A 21,233-nucleotide genomic window follows, 5' to 3' on the forward strand; every position below is an offset into this window, starting at 1 on the left:
ATCTTCCTTTCTAAGGGACCTATGTAATAAGATGTGGCAGAAAAATATGCACTGAATGGTATGCTAATGCATGAGATGTAAAAAATGTGCGAGCATAGGATTAGCATGCATAAAAGCAACAAAGTTCAGTTAGCTTAGCTTATATATTCAGCAGTGCCACTGAATATATCTGGCTATCCTAAATTTGCCTTCCTTTTAAAGCCTTCCTTAATTTTTACATTCTAAAATCTTTCTGTCAAGCTAGAGGAACTTTCATAATAGTTTAAATCCCCAATGCAAAAATATGTTTTAAAAGGTAATTTTCAATAGCTATTTAGCCTGGTAAATAGGCTGTTGAAAATTAATTGCTCACATTTTCCCTGGGTAAACCTATGCACAGATACCAACTACACACATGGGAAAAGCAGATGGGCTCAGAGTCGGGTTTTGGTCAAAGGAAGCAATAACTAACTTTCAAGATCATTTAACAAATCACGTTAGGGCCTTATCGCAGGCATTAGGGCCCTGCTCGCAATAATGCCATACACATGCAATAAATAACACACTGCGAGATGCGAATGCAAATTTAAAAAATGTATTCAGCTGGGAGTAGTAAATGAAAATGAGAGGTGCTTAACATAATGCATGCTATCATGGGATTTAATACCTTTTTTCCTGGCATTATGCCTGCAATAGCTGTGCATTATGGCCAAAATAGGATTTATCGCAAATCCTGCTTCAGAGAGAGAGAGAGATTCTGTAAAGGCTCACAAAAAAGTTAATCTTATAACACTGTAAGAGGGGGCATTATTAATTCGGGGTGAGTTGGGTTTAAGGGGGCAGTTTAACATGCACAGTCATTCATATGAACAGCACAGTTGCCTTCAGTGAAGATTTGATGTGATTTGGAGGGATGGAAGTTGAAAGAAGAATAGATTTCTACCATGTTCTCTCTAACTAGCTTGATGCACTATCTACCTAGCTGCAATCAAGCTAGGTAGAGAGACCATGGTACCTCTCACTAGTAATGCAGGCGGGATAGGGCACTGCATGCAGGAAGATCACAACACCCCTGGTGTCAGGGTTAGGGCACTGTGTGCAGGAAGATCACAACACTCCTGGTATTAATAGGGATAGGGCACTGTGTGCAGGAAGATCACAACACCCCTGGTAGCAGGGTTAGGGCACTGTGTGCAGGAAGATCACAACACTCCTGGTATTAATAGGGATAGGGCACTGTGTGCAGGAAGATCACAACACCCCTGGTGTCAGGGTTAGGGCACTGTGTGCAGGAAGATCACAACACTCCTGGTATTAATAGGGATAGGGCACTGTGTGCAGGAAGATCACAACACCCCTGGTGTCAGGGTTAGGGCACTGTGTGCAGGAAGATCACAACACTCCTGGTATTAATAGGGATAGGGCACTGTGTGCAGGAAGATCACAACACCCCTGGTATTAATAGGGATAGGGCACTGTGTGCAGGAAGATCACAACACCCCTGGTATCAGGGTTAGGGCACTGTGTGCAGGAAGATCACAACACTCCTGGTATTAATAGGGATAGGGCACTGTGTGCAGGAAGATCACAACACCCCTGGTGTCAGTGTTAGGGCACTGTGTGCAGGAAGATCACAACACCCCTGGTATTAATAGGGATAGGGCACTGTGTGCAGGAAGATCACAACACCCCTGGTATCAGGGTTAGGGCACTGTGTGCAGGAAGATCACAACACTCCTGGTATTAATAGGGATAGGGCACTGTGTGCAGGAAGATCACAACACCCCTGGTGTCAGTGTTAGGGCACTGTGTGCAGGAAGATCACAACACCCCTGGTATCAGGGTTAGGGCACTGTGTGCAGGAAGATCACAACACTCCTGGTATTAATAGGGATAGGGCACTGTGTGCAGGAAGATCACAACACCCCTGGTGTCAGGGTTAGGGCACTGTGTGCAGGAAGATCACAACACTCCTGGTATCAGGGTTAGGGCACAAGTTCTAGTCACATTGACTGATCACATTACTTTTTTTGTCAAGCTACCAACTGTTTCCATTTCCCATCCCCCATATATTGCCAGTGGGAACCTTGGTAACATGAATAAATAAGAGGGCAGCCAATAGGAATACATATTCATTCCTAAACTGACCTTAACTGACCTGAAAAGTGACAAATTGTATCATTTTCTGTTAGTGTGCACTAACAATCGGAAAAAACGATTTTTTAACTAAAAAATCGTGCCAAACACGATTTTCTTCTCCTGCCAGACGATTTCAATCGTTAAGACGATAGGGCACACGATTCACATCCCTAGTAGTTAGTCCCACAATCGATGCTTCCTTTTTTACCAAGGCATTCCACAAAATGTCCAGAGTTATGACTGCAGGATTAGGCATACAAATTTTTCCAATCAAGGCCTTAACAGGCTCTCCAACAAATACAGTTCGTCGGTGTTTCAGGTCCCACCCTGGTTTGGGCTGGGGCTGATGCAACTAAAGTAGGAATCTCTTCACTTGCGGGGAGATTATGTACCCCATTTAAAGTTTCCTTTACCGAATCATTCATTTTAAAAGTCTCAGCCACATCCCGGGGTCCCCCCAAATCACTGACGACTCCGGGTGTTCCCTCTATTTGACCCACCGCTACCGCGGGGCCATACCGAGGTGGAGAGATGGTGTAGCCAGTGCTCCCGGGCTTAAGGAGATCTCATAGGCCTGCACGGGGGACTTCCGCTCCACATCCACCGTTGCAGTGGTCGTCTCAGTGGAAATTGAATCTGGCATCACAAAAAACTCAGAAATCCGCAGCTGAGCTGGGCCAGGCAAGGGAGAACTAGTAGCTATCTTCCTTACTTTGGCTTTGCGTTTAGTGTGAAGCATTTTTTTCCAGGTAAAAGTATTTTTAGGAAAACACCAAGGAGAGGAGTCTTTCATGCATCTCAATAAGTGGCCATCTTAGCTCCTCCCCTAACTCTGTCCATATATTAACCCAGGCAACACCATCACAGGACCCAACAACATTTACTACAACATCCAGGGCTCATTCATCTGCTCTTCTTCCAATGTAATATATGCCATTACCTGCCAGCAATGTCCCTCTGCTGTTTACATAGGACAAACAGGTCAAGTCCTAAAGAAAAGAATAAATGGGCATAAATCTGACATTGGAAATGGCAGAAGTTCATATTCAAAAGTTATTCATCTAAATGGCAAATGTGGCATATTTAGCCACTTATCCATCTAAATTATAGCTGGGTAAGTAATTATCCAGCTATAATTAGGCCGGTTAAAAAAGGAGTGTTTTAGGAGTGTTCCAGGGAGGTGTTGAGTTATCCGGTTAGCCTAGCCAAATATCGGGTATATCCGGCTAGGTTAGCCAGATAACTTTATACCAGCTAGGGGCATAGGCACTGGATCGCATATACCTGTTATGAATCGGCTCCTGAGGAAGAGAGGAGTTAGCAATCTGTAATGAATCTGCTCCTGTGGAAGGAGGAGTTAGCAATCTGATATGCTCAGCTCCTGCAGAGAGAGTAGTAAACAATCTGTTAGGGTTTAGACTGCGGAGTAGCAATCTGTTATGAATCTGTTAATGAAGACTCCTGATGGAGAAGGAGTAGCAATCTGTTACCAGTGGAGTACTTGGAGAGGACACTCAGCTGTAGAGGAATGTAGATAGGTGGATCCTTGGGCTGATGGCAGATGACTGCGCCCCCAGGAAGATATCCTGGGGGCGCAGTCTAGGCTTGGGTACGGAGATAGACACAGATAATTCTTTTATTAGACAGGATAGTAGAACCACCAGAGGTGGCAGTAGTGAGCTGATATGCCCGGCAGGGCTGAAGTCCTTCAGGTACTGGAACAGCGATCCCAGGGTTGAGCTGTAGAGAAACTATAGATAGTGAGTAGATAGGGTATGCTGTGTTCATAGCCAGAACTAGATGACAAAACTCACATAAGGTCTTTAGGAAGCTCAGAAGCTGGAAAGGGTTAGGCCCTCGAAGAGCGAGTACCTGGTTCTAGGGAAAGCTCTGAGAGAGCGATGGTAACTCACAAATGTCTGTATCTGCGATAGCTTCCAGGCAGTAGAGAATCTTCAGAGTGTTCAGGAACATGGGCCCTCGAGGAGCGAGTACCGGTTCCTATCTGCAATCTGAAATAAAGAAAAGAGAGCGAGGCCCCCGAGGAGCGGGTACCCCTGGTAAGTCCGAGGAGGCAGAGTAGCTTGAGAGTAAAGCCAAAGCAATCCCCCTTGCTAACTCGATTCGTTAGCGAATACTGAGACCTTTTATATTGGAAGCGGATGATGTCATCTCAGGGGGACGCCCCCGAGGTTCGCGCCCTTGCTGTTACATCAATCAGAGCACACACGCCCTACGTCATCAGGAACATGGCGGATCCGCAGCGTCGTGCCAGTCTGGGGACACCGGAGGGAGATGGCAAGAAGACGCCCCAGCTGCTACGGTAACCGTCCATCAGAGCCGGAGGGAGTCGCCACAGAGGTAAAGAAGGCAGAGTGAGGGCGTCGAGCAGCGACAGATGCAACAATACCACATCTGCAGTAGTGCAGTTGGAATAGGAATAACAACTCATCTTCACTTGGGTGTTTGGATGTGTCCAGTTTCAACCAACTAAAGTATTCCCACACATGTCACACTGTCCACAACTATAGTGGCCTATAGGTTCAACTGTCAATTTCGTGCTGCTTGAGAGGGCTACATGTATTACTACGTTTCTTAAGGTTGCATTCATGTTTAAATGAAAAACAGGGGGGCATTTCTAGGGGGATGTAATGCTAACACTTGCCGATGATATTTATGATCTTCTGTGATCAGTTGATGTACTTCAGAATGCATGCGAGGTTCTAAGAAGAAGCTCTTTCGCTCTATATCTAGCAACTGGGATCTCTCTGAATATCTTACACATCTGTGCGCTTGTTTGATAGTTTTCTTTGGGCAACCTCATTCCAAAAATCATAATTTCAGATCTTCAGCTTGTTTCTATCAAGGTAGGTTTAAGCAATTGTGGTGTGCCCATAAAAATTGATTGATCGGCAGGTGCCATTTAAAGGATCGCGGATGATGGCTCTGAAACCTTAACAGGTTAATCCTTTCGCATGGCTTGCGATACAAATCACTTGTGATCTCTGCACCATCTGTTACCGGAGAGCGGTCCCCATTAGAGAGAGTGTGCACTTAGGCCCCTGGCATGACCCCGCACCAAGGGTAGGTGTAGCGTGGGTGGCGAGAGACAACCCGACCCCCAGCCAGACCTGCATGCCTCTGGAATCAACTTGTGGAGTGTTGGTGATGAACAGTCCTCCGACCGTTCCCGGCTCTTTCGGACCTGCCACTGGGATGGCAAGAGGAAGCAGGCCGGACTCAGGGCGTGGGCAGACAAAGGTTCAAAAACAGACAACAAGACTCAGGAACCTTAGACTGTAGATGTAGACTCTGAAGCAAGATACTGTAGACGTAGACTGTGAAGCAATTAGGGAGGTTCAGACGTTGGCACTGTCCCTCAGGGCGCCAGTACGACTGGTCTGGTCATGGATCACCCTGTCCCACATCCACGGGAGCAGAACCAGCGCAGGAAAGGAAATATGCTGCACAAAGTAGTCCAGAGTAATGTACTGCACACTGGCAGTCTGAAGCAGGAGGCTGCCCACCGGCAGTCTGAAATAGGTTACTGCACACCGGCAGTCAAAAGCAGGTTACTGCACACCGGCAGTCTGAAGCAGGAGGCTGCCCACCGGCAGTCTGAAATAGGTTACTGCACACCGGCAGTCAAAAGCAAGGTACTGCACACAGGCAGTCTGAAGCAGGTTAAAACATCAGGGTCAGGAACAAACATCAAGGAACATCATGAAACATCAGGACGTGCAAGACACCGGACACCAAGCTGATACAGAAACAGAAGCCTGACGGAGCGCTGGATGAGGAGACATCCAGAGTTGTGTAACTCCAATGCAAGGCAAAGCATGAGTGCTGGAGCACAGCTTTTATAGTCCAGAAGCAGGCAACTCCCTGGGAGGAGTCCACATGGTCCGCCCCTCGCTGACTCCATAAGAGTGGAAAGGAGCCACGGGCCCGCCCCTTAGGAGAAGGATGTGGCCCACACCAGAGCATCCAGACTTCAGTGGAGCAGGCCCCGAACAACAGCGAAGGCCTCCCAGGCCACAGAGCAGGACCCGGACACATGCCCAGGCGAGGCCCTGGCCTCGGAGCGGCCTCCAGAAAGGTGAGATGCCTCCTGTGGCGCAGCTACAGGAGGAATCGTAACACCATGTTTTTGAATGGTCATATCCAAGAATGAAATATGTTCTTTACTATATTGAAGAGTGAACCTGATTCTGATCCTGATTGTTCAGCTAGCTATGTATGAAATAAAAACAGATCTTGTTCCTGGCCTTCCCAAACAAAAAAGATGTTTATGTACTTTGTCCACAGGGGAATTAGATGAAAATGTGGGGAGCTGCAGACATAAGGTTCCTCAAACAATGATACATAGATGTTTGCCACATCCGGAGCTGCCGGAGACCCCATTGTCATGTTGTATTTCTGGTGGTAAAATTGAGAATTAAAAGAAAAATAATTTTCATATAGAACAAGCCTAGTCAATTCCATTAAAAAAAGATGTTGATATGTGTTGTGGAACAGGGCACCGATCAAAAGCTTTCTTAAGTAGGCACAATGCTGCTTCCTGTAGGATGTTGGTATAAAGGGATTCTACATCTAAGCTGACCAAGTATGAGTCCGATGAAGGGGCCCGCAGTGTGCTTAGTTTCTGCAGCATGTTTGAAGAGTCTTGCAGGAAATATCAGGATGATTCCACTTGCTCCCATAGAAAAATGTCTAAAAAGGTTATTAAAGGCTCAAGAATAGATCCATTTGCTGATACAATTGGTCTCCATGGTGATTTCAACCAGCATTTTGTAAATGTTAGGTATTCCATAAAGAATTGGACACCTTGGAGAAGAAACCTTCAAAAAAGCCAATTCTCAGCTAGTTAAAGACTCTATTGGATACTTGCTGTAACAGTGCAGTTATTCTATTTTGCATACATTCCTGTTATCTTTTCTGCTCAGAGTGAGCAATCTGTTATAGGAACTGCTAGGAATTAGCAGTCTGTTAGGGTTTGCTCTTCCCAAGGGGAGGAATTAGCAATCTTGTTGTGCTTTGCTCCCCGATAGGGGAGGAACTAGCAATCTGTTATGAGTTGGACTGCGGAGTAGCAATCTGTTAGAGTCTCTGCTAGGGTTAGCAATCTGTTGGCAAACTGTTATGGAGTTGCTCCCCAGAGGGGAGAGGTCAGCAACCATATAAGATCTGTTCTTCCAGAGGGGAGGAGTTAGTATCTGTTATGGATCTCCGCACAGAGTGGCAACCTAATATACAAGAGTTCCCCTAAAGGGAGGTGTTGGCCATCTGCATGGTTCCTGCTAAGAAGTAGCAATTGGTTATGATACAGTTCCTGAGGAAAGAGATGTTAGCAACAGTTGAGGGTTAGACTGCAAGGTAGCAGTATGTTGTACTCAGCTCTTGAAGTGTGAGAGATGAGCACTCTAATATAGAATGGTGAATCCTTGGGCCAATGGCAGATGACAGCGCCCTCAGGAGGATATCATGAGAGGGACCACCGACTAGGCTGGAGTATGGAGACAGACACAGATAGTCCTTTATTAGACAGGTAGTAGAACCACCAGAGGTGACAGTAGTGAGCTGATGTGCCCGGCAGGGCTGAAGTCCCTCAGATCCTGGAACTGCTATCACCGGGTTTGCTGAGCTGTAGAGAGAGACTCATAGATAGTGAGTAGAGAGGGTATGCTGGGTACATAACCAGAAGTAGATGATACACTCACATAGATTAATAAGAAGGCTCAGTAGCTGGAGAGAGTTAGGCCCTCGAGGAGCGAGTACCTGGTTCCAGGGACAGCTCTGAGAAAGCGATGGTAACTCACAGTTATCTATCTCTGTAATGGTTTCTAGGCAATAGAGAATAGTTAGTATATTCAGGAACAAGAGCCTCTAGGTGAGTACTGGTTCCTATATGCAAACTGAAATAAGAACTCACAATATCCCTATATGAAATAGTTTCTGAAAAAGAAGAAAGTCTTCGGAGGGTTTTAGGAACATGGGCCCTCGAGGAGCGAGTACAGGTTCCTATCTGCAATCTGTAATAATAACTCACGATCTCCGTACCTGCGATAGCGTCTTAGACAGAAGAGAATCTTCAGAGTTCTAGGAACATGGGCTCTCGAGGAGTGAGTACCGGTTCCTATATGCAACTGGAATAGAAACTCACAATGTTCATGTCTGCAATCGTTTCCAGGCAATAGGGAGTCTTCTGAGCGTTCAGGGATATAGGCCCTCGAGGAGCAAGTACCGGATCCTGTCTTAGCAATCTGAAAACAAGAAGAGAGAGCGGGGCCCCTGAGGAGCGGGTACCCCTGGTAAGTTTGAAAAGGCAGAGCAGCGGAGAATGAAGCGGGTCGAGATGATCCCCGCAATCAATCCTTTGCTAACTCAATTCGTAAGCGTAAGCAAAGACCTTTTATGTTGGAAGCGGATGATGTCACTACGGGGGGACGCCCCCGAGGTTCACGCCCTTGCTGGTACAAACTTCGGAGAACACGTGCGCCTTACATCATCAGGAACATGGTGGATCCACAGCATCAGGCCAGCCCAGGGACTCCGGGAAGAAATGGCAAGGAGAAGCTGCAGCAGCAACTGTCCATCAGAGACCCGAAGGGAGTCGCCTCAGAGGTAGAGAGGGTGGAGCGAGGGCAAGAGCAGGCACGAACACACCAATTCCATGGGATCTTCTCCAAAAAATGCAAAATACCTATCATTGTTTAGTTTTCTTTGCAATTCTTTTTTATATGCTGAAGTGTCCAACACAACCACTGCTCCCCCTTTATCTGCTGGTTCAGTTGTTATGCTTTGATTACCAAACAGGGAATGAAGGGCTTGTCATTCATTAAAAGTAAGGCTGTAGAATGTCTTCACCAATCAATGTTCCATTAATTGAAGATCCTTTAATATCAAGACTCGGAAAGTCTGAAGATGTGAGTTTATTGGTCCCAGGGGGGATCCACTGTGATTGAGGCTTGACTACCGACATATCTGTTGAAATTCCTTTTGTGGAAAAAAAACATTATATACTGAACTGTGCAAAAGAATCTAAAAAAAGAGACTTGACATTCAAAAGCATTATGAATTGTGGTGAGAACAAAGAAAGACCTAAATCTAGAACATATACCTGAAATGGTGTGAGTGTAGTACTTGATAAATTGATCACCGCCAATCATGTGCTATTTGGGAATTAGTGGTTGCCCTGTGCCACTGTTCCTTTTCTCTTTAGTTTTGGCAGGATGGTCTCTGATTCCTTTGTGTCCATTTGCCTCTGTCTTAAAAAGAAGCCATGGAGGAAAATGTGTTTCTTCTTGGTAGTATTACCATCATCATCTGAACTGCTGGATGAATCATCTGATAATGCAAAAGAGATTTGTTTCTTTCTGTTTTCTTTGCTGATATCAAAATGCTCCTTATTTAATCCGCTTAATGTCAGCTGTGAATTTGTCCTTTGATTGTTTGAGCTGTGTAAGAGAAAGATCATACTGTCACCAATAGGGTACATTTCAATAACTCCTCATTAGTTATCATCTCTGCCTGTATTTCATCAATAGTGGTTTTGAATAGTCCACTATCAGATTTGTATCAGAGAACATTGTAGCTGCATCAACAATTGCACATTGAATGCCCCACTGGTGAAACATTATATATGTTGTTTGAGTTGGACCCTTGGACCGAGACGAAGTTGATACTACCTGCAGGGGGAAGCCCTGCAGGTCCTCGTCAGCAGCAAGTGGAACTGGATGGTGCAGAGACCCAACAGGACCTTCATCAATCCCAGCCGTCATTCCCTGCAGGTTGAGCCCTTGGGTACCGGGGCTGGCTGGACTTAGGCACAGGTTTCCGGTGAAGAAAGTTCCCATGACAGAAGGCCAGAGGAAGGAGGCACGGGATGTTCCAAGGGTCAGGGCAGGCAGCAATCAAGTGAATCCAGGAAGAGGTCCAAAGGTCAGAGCTGAGAGTCAATCCAGGGAAGATGAGACAACAGGACAGGAACACAGAGACAGGGTCATGGAGTCAGGAACACGGAGTCAAGCAATCAGCTACTCACACAGAGTTCAACCTGTTGCTGAGGTGAAGACTGAAGACAGGGACTGACTTAAATAATCCTGAAGCACTGACATTATCAGTGAGGGCCATGGAGCTTCTCCCACCATAAGCCCTTTAAGTGCTGCAGAGAGGCGCATGCGTGTGCCTAGGGAGCACTGTCGGCGGCCCAAGCCATGAAGTAGGAAGTGCAGGAATAGTGTCAAGTTCCTGCCACCATGAGAGTCAGGGCCTTTTGGCGGGGGGTGAGGCCAGCTGCGGAGCTCCGCAGCCGGTGAACGTAACACTTTAGACCACCCCCATGCATTTGTAGACGATTCAGGTTTGTCCGAGGTGTGTGGATATAACAGCTCTCCTGAATTATTGGGAATAAAGCTCATCTTTGAATTGAACACAATTTCCCCCCATGGATTAAATGAAGACATCTAGTGATTCAATATAAACACCATTTGATGGCTGTGAGTTACACAACATCCAATTGGGCTTTGAACTCACATCTGTCATCTGATTAATAGCAAAGCCTCTTTCTCACCATCTTCCCTTCAAAAATAGTGCCGTTTCTGCTATACCTGTTAGAATCTAGCTGCCTTCCCAGACTCCCCAGCATCGGATAATCACATCGCAGCAGAGAGCCACCATTGGGTGCTCTGACATGCATGTAACCAGAACCTGAAGGAGGGATGCATAGGCATGTGTGAGCATCTGTGCGCACAATTCTGTGTACTTCGGGGGGAGAGTCAGGTAGTCACCCTGATGATGATATCACATGCCCCAGAATATATAGCCTGCCTGGGCCTAAACTCCTTGTCTCAGCAACAGGTTCCATTGGCCTGTTCCTGGCCCTTGCCTTGCTCACTGTATGCCTGGTTCTAGACACTGCCTGTCTCAACCTTCGACTGTTCTGGATTCTGCCTGCCTGCCTTGACCTCAGACTGTTCTGGATTCTGCCTGCTTGCCTTGACCTCAGACTGTTCTGGATTCTGCCTGCTTGCTGCCCTGCCTCGACTCCAGACTTCGTTGGATCTCTTCTACCTGCTGCCTGCCCTGACCCTTGATCTTCTGTCGGATTCTGTTGTTTTCCACCTGTTCCATTCAGTGCTTGGACCTGGACTCTCTCTGCCCATGGTCAAGGTAGACATCCGGGTTGTCCCATGAGGCACTTTGGCTACCTTACCAGACAGGGGTCCACACCGCCTACAGTCAGTCCAAAAGGGCTTATGGAGTGGCCAGAGGGCTACCGCCCGACACAAGCAAGGGCTGCCCTCCTTGCATACCGGCTCTCACTGGGTAGAGATGCTGACAAGCCCAAATGACATAACAAGTCTGAGTACGAGCTTGTATGATTGTATAATTTATGGTTCTTTTGTGGAATATCATGTCAAATACATTGTGAGTGACTTTGTATTATGCTCTACATTGTCAGTTGAAAGAAAGGTTGAGCACAAGAATAACTGCCGCCATCTTTTGTGCCCCTGATGCAGGCATATGAAACACTGGCACAGTGCGGGGCAGTAATTCTTTTGAAGATGTGCACAATCATTGAGAAAGGTAAGTGTTTTTAATTGCATTTAAAAAAATATTTCATAAAAAAACGAAGTTGTACATGACCAGTCCATTTGAAGATTTCACAGACTCTGTTAATGAGTATTATCGGCATTTCTATATGCCAGTCATAATGAAAGATTAGATTGATTAAGAATGTTTTGAATATTTATCTCATCCATTTGTTAAGATGGATCATATCTATTTTTTTAAATAGTGTGGGCATAGTACCCAATCCTTACCCCTCAACCCATTAAATTAAAAAAAACTAGCAGCAGGCACAAGTGTATCCTGAGGCATGGACACAACTCCTTCCCCATTTTTTCCCCTCCTGCCCTCTCCCCCCTCACCCAAAAACTCCATCCCAACCCCCTCCACTTCCTGGAGCTGGACCTCACCCTTCTGGACCCCCAAAACCACAACTGGGAGTGCGGTAGTCTCTTATCCTCTTTTGGCTGCTACCAGCATTTCGGCGACCACAATGCTGGAATGAGTGAGAGGCAACTGGGGATTCGGGGATGGGGGACGGGGGATGGTGGAGGCATAGAGGTTGCAGGTAGGTGGGGAGGATAATTGTATTTTTTGCTGGAAAAAAAATGGGGAAGGAGGGGGAAGACAGCCTCATGGCACTAGCACCTGCTGTTTTGTTTTGTTTTATTAATTGGGGGGGGGGGGGGCGCTGAAGATCAGGTGCTAGGCTCACACTTCTTAAGCATTTTCTGGAGTGGGGGATTGGGTCTAAAGGCATCAAAGATTTTTGTTTTTGTTTGTTTTGCAGTCACTTAACTGGATATTGGGCTGTTCGTTTAAGTAACTTGGCCAGATATAACTTATCCAGCTAAGTTACACGGTATAGTCAGCGGCACAGGAATGCCACTCAATATACACGTATATATTCACTTTTAGCCATATAAGTTATAATCAGCTAAGTTAGACTGCTGCATGGCATGCTTATCATAGCTGATTAATTTATGTGGCTAAGACTGAATATCACTATTTAGCCGCATAAGTTATGCAGCTAAGTGAATCCGCCCACTGCCTGCCCACAACGTATGTGGCTAACTTTTTAATCGTATAAAGGATTTATGTGGCTAAGTGGCAGCCGCTAAACATAAGCACATATTGAGTGGCTGCTAATTAACCACCTAACTCCTACTTATCTAGCTAAGTAGCACTGAACGCGCTTTGAATATTGGGCCCTTCTTGAATATAACTAGTCAACTAGGAAGTTATCCAGCCACAACACAGCCAGATAATTTTCAAACCTAACTGGTTATATTCAAATGTAACTGGTTAGATTTGAACATTATCCAGTTAAAGTTAGCCAGATAACTTTAGGAGAATATCTTCAGTGGGATAAGAACATAAGAAATTGCCATTCTAGGTCAGACCGAAGGTCCATCAAGCCCAGCACCCTGTTTCCAACAGTGCCCAATCCAGGTTACAAGTACCTGGCAAGTACCCAAACATTAAGTAGATCCCAAGCTGCTAATGCCAGTAATATCACTTGCTATTCCCTAAATCAACTTGATGATTATTAACAGTTAATGGCCTTCTCCTCCAGGAACTTATCCAAACCTTTTTTAAACCCAGCAACACTAACTGCCTTAACCATATCCTCTGGCAACAAATTCCAGAGTTTGTGTGTTGCGTGAAAAAGAATTTTCTCCAATTGGTTTATAATACTGAATTTATGAATATCTGGGACAAGTTTATCCATTTAACTTGTCCACTCGCCAGTTTACTGAATATTGGCCTAAAAAAGTCCATATCTGTGGGTAAAGCACTGTTTCACCTGAGGAAATGGCTTTAAAAATTTCCCTGGGCTGAAAATTGCACCCAGGGTAGTGGCTAAAAGTATGCAGGTACTTTCATAATGCACATACTTTTAGCCAGATGAAACAGGGGTGTTCAGAGGGACATGCTTAGCTGAGAGTAGTAAACTATACATATAGAACTGCATTTTGAAACTATACATGCAGTTTACCCCCTTAGCCCACCTGCAGAAATTATAGGAGCAAAGTACTGTCCCTTAAGCAGATTTTTCTTTGAAAATCTGATTACAATAGTCACAGGTACACAGGAACACAAGTACCCATGTACCTTATCAATAGCTGGCTTATTGAAAGTTGTCCCTTAAAAGGACAATTTCCAGAAGGATCTAACCAGGTAAACAAAGAGTTACCCAGCTAGATAGGTGGGGCTGAGAGTTGTTTCCTGCTGAGCAGGCTTCTGTTCCCCTGGAGAAAAATGGGCTGTCCTGTGATGGGGATGAGTCACAGTAGGGGAAATATGCAAGTACTTTCTCACTGAAAATAAGCTAGAAGGTAAGCAGCTACAAAAGGTACCTATGGATCTTGTACCCATGCAGGCGAGTACAATTGCTTCTTGAGTTATTCTATGTACAATTTATATTTCTATTTTCTGATGAGGGCTAAATAAATATTATGAAAGTAAACCAGTGTCTCACCATGTGAAGCAGAGCTGCTGAGAGCAAATCCTTTACTGAAACTATTCTGGCTATCCCCAGGCTCCGTATTTAGCATTTGCAACTTAAATGCACCAAATGACATTCTCACCTTTCCTGCTTTTATCCTGCAAAGGGAGAGGACGTCTATTTTCTGGTCTTTATCCCCTTTCCTCTGCCCCCACACTCAGAAATAAAGTTGATATCTATACTAGGAAGGCTGGTGTTGAATTATTATGGGGCCAGTTTGCAGTAATTTACTCCTTGGGGATTTCTGTGAAGAGGAGATAACTATTTGACATTTATAAAGAAATCTAAATATAGGTTATTCAAGGAAATATGAGGGGGCAGACCAATGGAGAATTATTGCTGTAAGGTAATCTGGCTGGAAAGTGGGTAACAGACTAGGGCAGAAACAGAAATGTAATGCTGAAATGGATAAGTCAGTGAGGCTAGTAAAAGGATAAAGGTGATGATGTTTATGACTAGTTATTGATGAGTTCTTATTATGAAGCATCTTGGGGATATTGCAACAGACAGGATATCAAAGTTCTATATGGAAGTATTAATTCCTGAAAATCTTCAGTCCACTTCACAAAATCCTCCCCGGCAGATAATGATAATGGGATTTAAATTAACAGAAAAAGAATCTCCTTGTAGGTAGAAATACAGAAGCTACAAATCGCCAGCTCTTCAAGGATTTGGATGAACACACCCCTGCCAGAATCAAATTACAGCCTATTTGAAAAATGCAGTCTGCCTCGGTGCGGCAGTTTTCAAATTTCAAATGATGCAGGGATAATTCTAATTACAAACGCAGAGAGTGCCGCTTTACTGTACACATACACAGAGAATTTGCTGAAAGTGACACTCCCAGCTACTACTACCACATTTCTTTGAGTTCCATAACTGAGTATATGTGCAGTTCAGTGCTTTGTAAATGAGATACATGCTGTTAGCTGTTGAGTTGATCAGGGGAAACTCTCTGCAACTACGCAATGCAGAATTTGCACAGAATCCCGCCCGCACAGAATGTAATTGACTCCATGCAGAATTCAGGAGGAGCTGCAACGAAACGAGCCAGCTCTTGAGAGTTGGCAAGAGAAAGAGGAACTAGAGCTGGAGCTGGTGTGGTTGTGGTGAGATGGCTCAGACACCCATTGTTGCGGTCCCGGGCTGTGCCCTGGTCCCTCCACCTACCTCGGGGACGGCCCGGGCTGTTTTGAGGCCTCCTCGGCCCTGCGGGACCTCCAGCACATCTCTCCCTCCTTAGGAGAGATGCCGATGATCAGCCGCGGCTAGCCCTGCCCCCTAGATGCGCACGTGTGAGAAGGAGTCCATCTTAAAGGGGCCAGCGCGGGAAACCTTAGCCCTGCCTTGGATGACGTCAGACGCCATCAGGGTATTTAAACCCTGCATCTTGACTCCTTCAGTGCCATGCAACGAAGTTCCACAGTTCTTCTGTGTCTCTAGTTGCTGCGTTGGACTCTGGTTGGTCTCTGCTGACTCTTGGCTTCTGACCCGGCTTTGCCTCCTGACTTCGTCTTCAGCTTCCGCTCCTGGTTTTGGTTCGTCCTCTGACTTCTGGCTTTGACCCGGCTCCGTCCCATGACTCCATCTTCTGCTTTCATCCCTGGCTTTGGTTTGGATATCTGACTTCTGGCTTCTGACCCGGCTTCGCTCTTGGACTCCAACTTCAGCTTCTACCATCACCTCAAGTATCCGGTACTTGCTGGTCCAGAGGATTCTCCTAAGTCCCAGCGGCTCGGGCTCTCACAGGTTCCTCCCGGGGGAGCCGCGGGCTTCCGAGGGTGAAGACTCTTCAGCTACCTGGGCCCAGCCGTCCTTCGTCCATCTCTTCGGCCACAGCCTGGATCCTTGGTCGCATAGAGTCCCACCTAAGTCCAAGAGGTCCGGGTTCCTACGGGCTCCTCCTGGGGGGACCTCAGACATCCAGTGGTGAAGTCTCTTCTGAGTCTCTCCCGTGCCACCTCCTGGCTGTGGCGCTCGCTGTGGCCCTCCACAGCATACCATCCACTGTCTCAGCCGGCCCAAGGGTCCATGACCGTAACACCCATGCTATTCTCTTGAGACTTTGAGAACAACACGGGACTTAGAGTGGGAGCTGTGCGGTTCTCAGATGGTGCAGGTAGGGCCAGATTTAGCCACAGGCAACATAGGCATATGGCTTGGGCACCAAATTTTGAAGGAGCCCAAAAGGTGGGACTCCCTCTACTGCTGTCTGATTTCTGGGGGGAAAAAAATCTCCTACCCCAGTCCTTTGGCTATGGAACCATAATCTTAAACCCAGCCCTGGGTGCAGGCAATAGACAGCTGTTTCAGGCAGTGGTTACTACAGGGAAGTTGACAAGTGTAGCAGCAAAGGTATGGCCGGGGGGGGGGGGGGGGGGGAACCATTGTGGAAGCTTGTGAAGGCTGACAGAGAAGCAGAGGGAGAGAGAGATTGGGGGGAATGAGTTGGGAGAGCAGGGCTGATGCAAGAATATTTGGTGCCCTAGGCGAACTGTCAGGCATGCCTCCCCCATCCCCAGTTTACCTACTGAGGGCAGCTCCAGCACAGCACTCCTTTCTTTGGTGATATTGGCTGCCACCCTCTGGGTCTCATGCTGGTAGGATTTTGCTACCCCCAAACTTTTGCGTTCTAGCTAACTGCCTAGTTTGCCTAATGGAAGCACCAGTCCTGGGGGGAACACAGAATGTGAGGAAGGGACCAGACTGGTGGACAGACCAGCTGGGTGAAGGACCAGTTGGAGTGAGAGAATTTGTATGTGTGTGATGGTGGTGGGGGATGTGGATCCAGAGTTTGTGGCTAGGAAATGTGTGAGGAAGGCTTATAAGAGTGTGTGAGGGGGGAGCTGGGCTTGGGAAGGGGGAAAGAGTGTTGGGAGGATGAGTTAGGGGAGGGAGTGTTGGGGATAAGTAGGGGTAGGGGGATACAGTGTATTGAGGAGATGAGCTGGGGGACTAGGAGAGAGAATGGGGAGGGGAATCAAGAGTGTGTGGGGAAAGAGCAATCTGTTTCCTAAGGGCTAGGGCTTTTGATTTTCAGGGATTTTAATTTGGCAATCTACTGTACTCAAGAGGAGCTGAAGAGAAGACCAACTTCTTTCATCTGCTAGCAGGAGCCAAGGACACTGCTGCACCGCCACAATTATCAGCAGGGGGAAGGAGTCAGCCCTCCTGCCTGCAGCTCAGACCTCCCCTTGGATTGCTAAAGTCAAACTGCTGAAAACCAGAAGTCCTTGTCATGATCTACTATAACTGTACGCCTGAGAGAGTTCTGTCTAAAAAGAAGTCAAAATGTTGCATCTTTCAGTAAGAACTTCTTTCTGTTTTGAATGTTAAATTAAGTACTGCTCAAATACAGTGGTGATTATATTGCACTATTTTGATAAATATTTTTTGCAGAATTGTAAAACTGTTGGGACAGAAATTCCCCCAGGAGTAGGAACCAAGGATATTTATATGCATGCACATGCAGGACTGGCAATGAATGCTTTCTATACACACTGTCAGAAATATATACTTGTTATCAGGCAGTCATATGAAATCAGGAAATGATTTAATTTCACATGCAATGCAATTGCTAAAATACTTGGACAGTTTACAAACTCCTAGTCTCAGATTTACAGATGCCAAAAAAAATCACTATTGTAAATGCAAGGCATATTTCACTGGTCAAGTGATATTAATAAGATGAGCTGGCCATGCATTTAATTTCATATAAATCCACCTTTGGAATATATATTCACCTCATGGTCATTCCTCCTGAGTGCAGATTAAAACAGAGATCAAATATCAGCTGACTGGGCTCACATGGATTCCAAGTTTGAGGTTCTCTGATTGGCTCTTATATAAATTTATTTCAGAGTCTACTCCTTTCAGAAGACAAACTAAATATTCTAAAATTAAAAAATAATAATAAACTGAATACTGCTCTTGTAAACAAACATTAGACTTTTATTTACCTTTTGAATTATGCAACTACAAAATCTTTTCCTGTTGTTTTTATAAATCCAAGACATGTCAGTCATTTTAACCAGCAGCCTGAAACACCCGCGCTTTTAATCATGATGTCAGCTGTTCAGCTGTGGCCGAAAGCGGAAGCAGATTGTGAAAAATAACAATCTGGAATACTACAACTCCTTAAACACACAGAATACTAACTACAGAGTAAGTGTCCGCTGCTTAGAAACAGAAATGTACAGACAAAAACGGGGATGGAAGCTCCAAGAAACCAGACTCGATATCCAGAAAGAGAAACTGAAATGCATTTTCTCATACTGATGAAAATGCAAAGAGATAAAAGACGCACATTCCCAAAGTTGACAGAGAAGATAAAGCTTCCTGAAAAAAAAAAAGAGAAATAGGCGCCACAATGCCAAATGGATCTGGTACGGTGTAATGACGTTTGCATATTATTATGATGAAGGATTCTAATTGATCAAAGAGACTCAGCTACTGCTTATGTGCGGAATGAATTTAAACGATGTGTGGTTATATTTGTGTATTCATAATTCAATATACCAAATCTGCATACTTGCATTTTTCTTATAACGTCTGCAACAGTTCGAGTAAAAAGAACCTACAGAGAAGTCCTAAAACAAACTCGTCTCCCGTTTACAGTGATCAGAATTCGGTCCATTTTGATGATGTGATTCAGATTTGTGAAGTTATTACAATGTATCAAGTCCTTGTTGAACTGTACCATTGTATCAAGCCACTGATATATTTGTATCAGGCACCTACCTTATTGTTCAACTGTTTTAATTGTCTCAAGTAGGAAGTGTTTTCACATTTGGATATAATTTGATGTGATTTTGGTTTGGTTCTGTATACATGCTCATTTATTTGTTAATAAAGAAAAACTTTTTAAATTTTGCAATATTACTTAATGTATTTACCATATTAGTGCTTTTTTCCCTTATTGGGAATTTTTTTGGTATATTTAGCGAGCACTTTACATTCATATTTACATTGCCCAAATTATATTAGTTACTATAGTACCTGATTGAAATCTGCTTTGAAGTGCCAAAAAGCAGCATATAAAATATAAATAAATAATAATTTTAGAATATTAATCTTATAAAACATAAAGGTGGTTGCTAAGAATTAAAAAAAATATTAAATAATGATAGACACTCAGAAGAAACAGAACTGGGTTCAAATTCCTGCACCCAGACATTTCTAATCATGTCTCAAGCAATAGCTGTTTGTTTGTTTTTTTTGTCATGTGCTAGCAACATCCATCATGACAAATTACAAAAAATGCTAAAATATGTTCAATATCCAAAAATAGGTGAAAACCCACCTTAATGCAATGTGAAAGGTTTTACTTTTCTTAGCTAATTCCTGTTACAATGTGTTGGGGAATTTGATAGAGATCAGCCAAAAGAATGTCCCTTAAATCAACCCCATCTAAAGACCATGTAAAAGCAAACTGCTCATGTCAGGTCCAACACACACCCTGTTTCATTAATTCTATAGCACACGGTGTCCATATAATAATACCGTACACACATCCAGTGGATAAAGATTTCTTACAAAAGAATAAGCAGGTAAAAGAGGGCGAGGGGGAAGGCAGAAAACAGCAACCGGGAAAGCAAAATATATTTTGTATCCTGCCAGCAAACCAGACCTATATAATCTGACCAGAGACAGGACGGCACACCTCCAGAAGCCTGGATTTCTCTGGGAGCGTCCCTTCTGTCCTTTGGTATTTTATTACATTTCAAGTACGTTGTGTATTAAATTAGCAATAAAGGTACAAATTGCTATATCAATAAAGATTCTCAGGTCTGACTCTACCAGTCCTCGTTGTGCTACACTGATTAGGAGAGGAGAAGCGGCATGCAGTAAGATCAACAAGCATACATTCGTTTTAGCGAGTAGGAGAGACCCCAGGCTGACACTCCTCCCTACCTCGGAACTGAGATAGCCAGAGCTTCCAAACGTCTGCTGCTACTTCGGCATGGCGACTGATACCCTTACTAGCCAGTCTCTTCCTGTCTCTTTTTTTCCTGTCTGTATTGAAATGGAAACTGAAACTAAACATGTACCTTCATCAAAAGTTGTAAGTGAAACGTGCCCTCTAGCACCTCACATAGGAATCACTCTTTCCAAATATCAGAATCTGGGAAGGTTGTTAGCAACTAATAATACTAGGAAAGAGCAAACCTAAGGCAAGATGTTTTAAGCTGCAAGCCTTTGGTGCTAGGAAAGTGCACGAAAAAAAAATGTGTTTTGCTCCCTTACTGTGTTTCGCTTGCCATTTTCTGTCATTTCATCCATTTTTTTTGCAAAGTTATTTCATTCATTTCATTATGTTGTTTTATTTCATTTCCATTAAAGTCAATGGGGTGAGGCAATGCATCCTATTTAGGACTTTAACACTGGGGTTTGCTATCCAAGTTTAATGAAACTTTCCTGTAGGCATCAGCACCAAGAATAGGGCACAGTGGCACCAATAAGCCAAGGCACCATGAAAGAGGCAGAGCATAACCATGGTGAGAACACTCAAGGCACCATGAAAGGGCCAAAGTGGTATCAACAGTAACATGAACACCCCAAGGCACACAGTTATAGAGTCCAACAGGATAAAGATCATACAAGAGACTAAATGCTCAGTAGAATCTATATGGGTAGAAATCCCATGTGTGTTGGGTAAGAGTATAGTGATAGGAGTATACTATCGTCCACCTGGACAAAATGGTCAGACAGATGATGAAATGCTAAGAGAAATCAGGGAAGCAAACCAATTTGGCAGTGCAATAATAATGGGAGATTTCAATTACCCCAATATTGACTGGGTAAATGTAACATCAGGACTTGCTAGAGACATAAAGTTCCTGGATGTAATAAATGATTGCTTCATGGAGCAACAAGAGAGGGAGCTATTTTAGATTTAATTCTTAGTGGAATGCAGGATTTGGTAAGAGAGGTAACGGTAGTGGGGCCACTTGGCAACAGTGATCATAACATGATCAAATTTAAACTAATAACTGGAAGGGGGACAATAAGTAAATCTGCAGCCCTAACACTAAAC

At 44.7% G+C, this 21,233-nt stretch overlaps 1 protein-coding gene across 2 annotated transcripts in view; it reads right to left on the reverse strand.

Moving 5' to 3' along the window:
- LOC115098937 (nuclear body protein SP140-like protein) overlaps nt 1-20,223 on the reverse strand; it is a 129,801-nt gene extending 109,578 nt beyond the window's left edge. For both annotated transcript variants that reach the window (XM_029616067.1, XM_029616066.1), the window contains exon 1: nt 20,111-20,223. The gene's annotated coding sequence lies outside the window, so the exon portion shown is untranslated. The remainder of the gene's footprint in view (nt 1-20,110) is intronic.
- Between the last annotated feature and the right edge of the window lie 1,010 nt (nt 20,224-21,233).

The sequence above is a fragment of the Rhinatrema bivittatum genome, chromosome 9 (genome assembly GCF_901001135.1).
Source record: "Rhinatrema bivittatum chromosome 9, aRhiBiv1.1, whole genome shotgun sequence".
NCBI classification, from domain to species: domain Eukaryota; kingdom Metazoa; phylum Chordata; class Amphibia; order Gymnophiona; family Rhinatrematidae; genus Rhinatrema; species Rhinatrema bivittatum.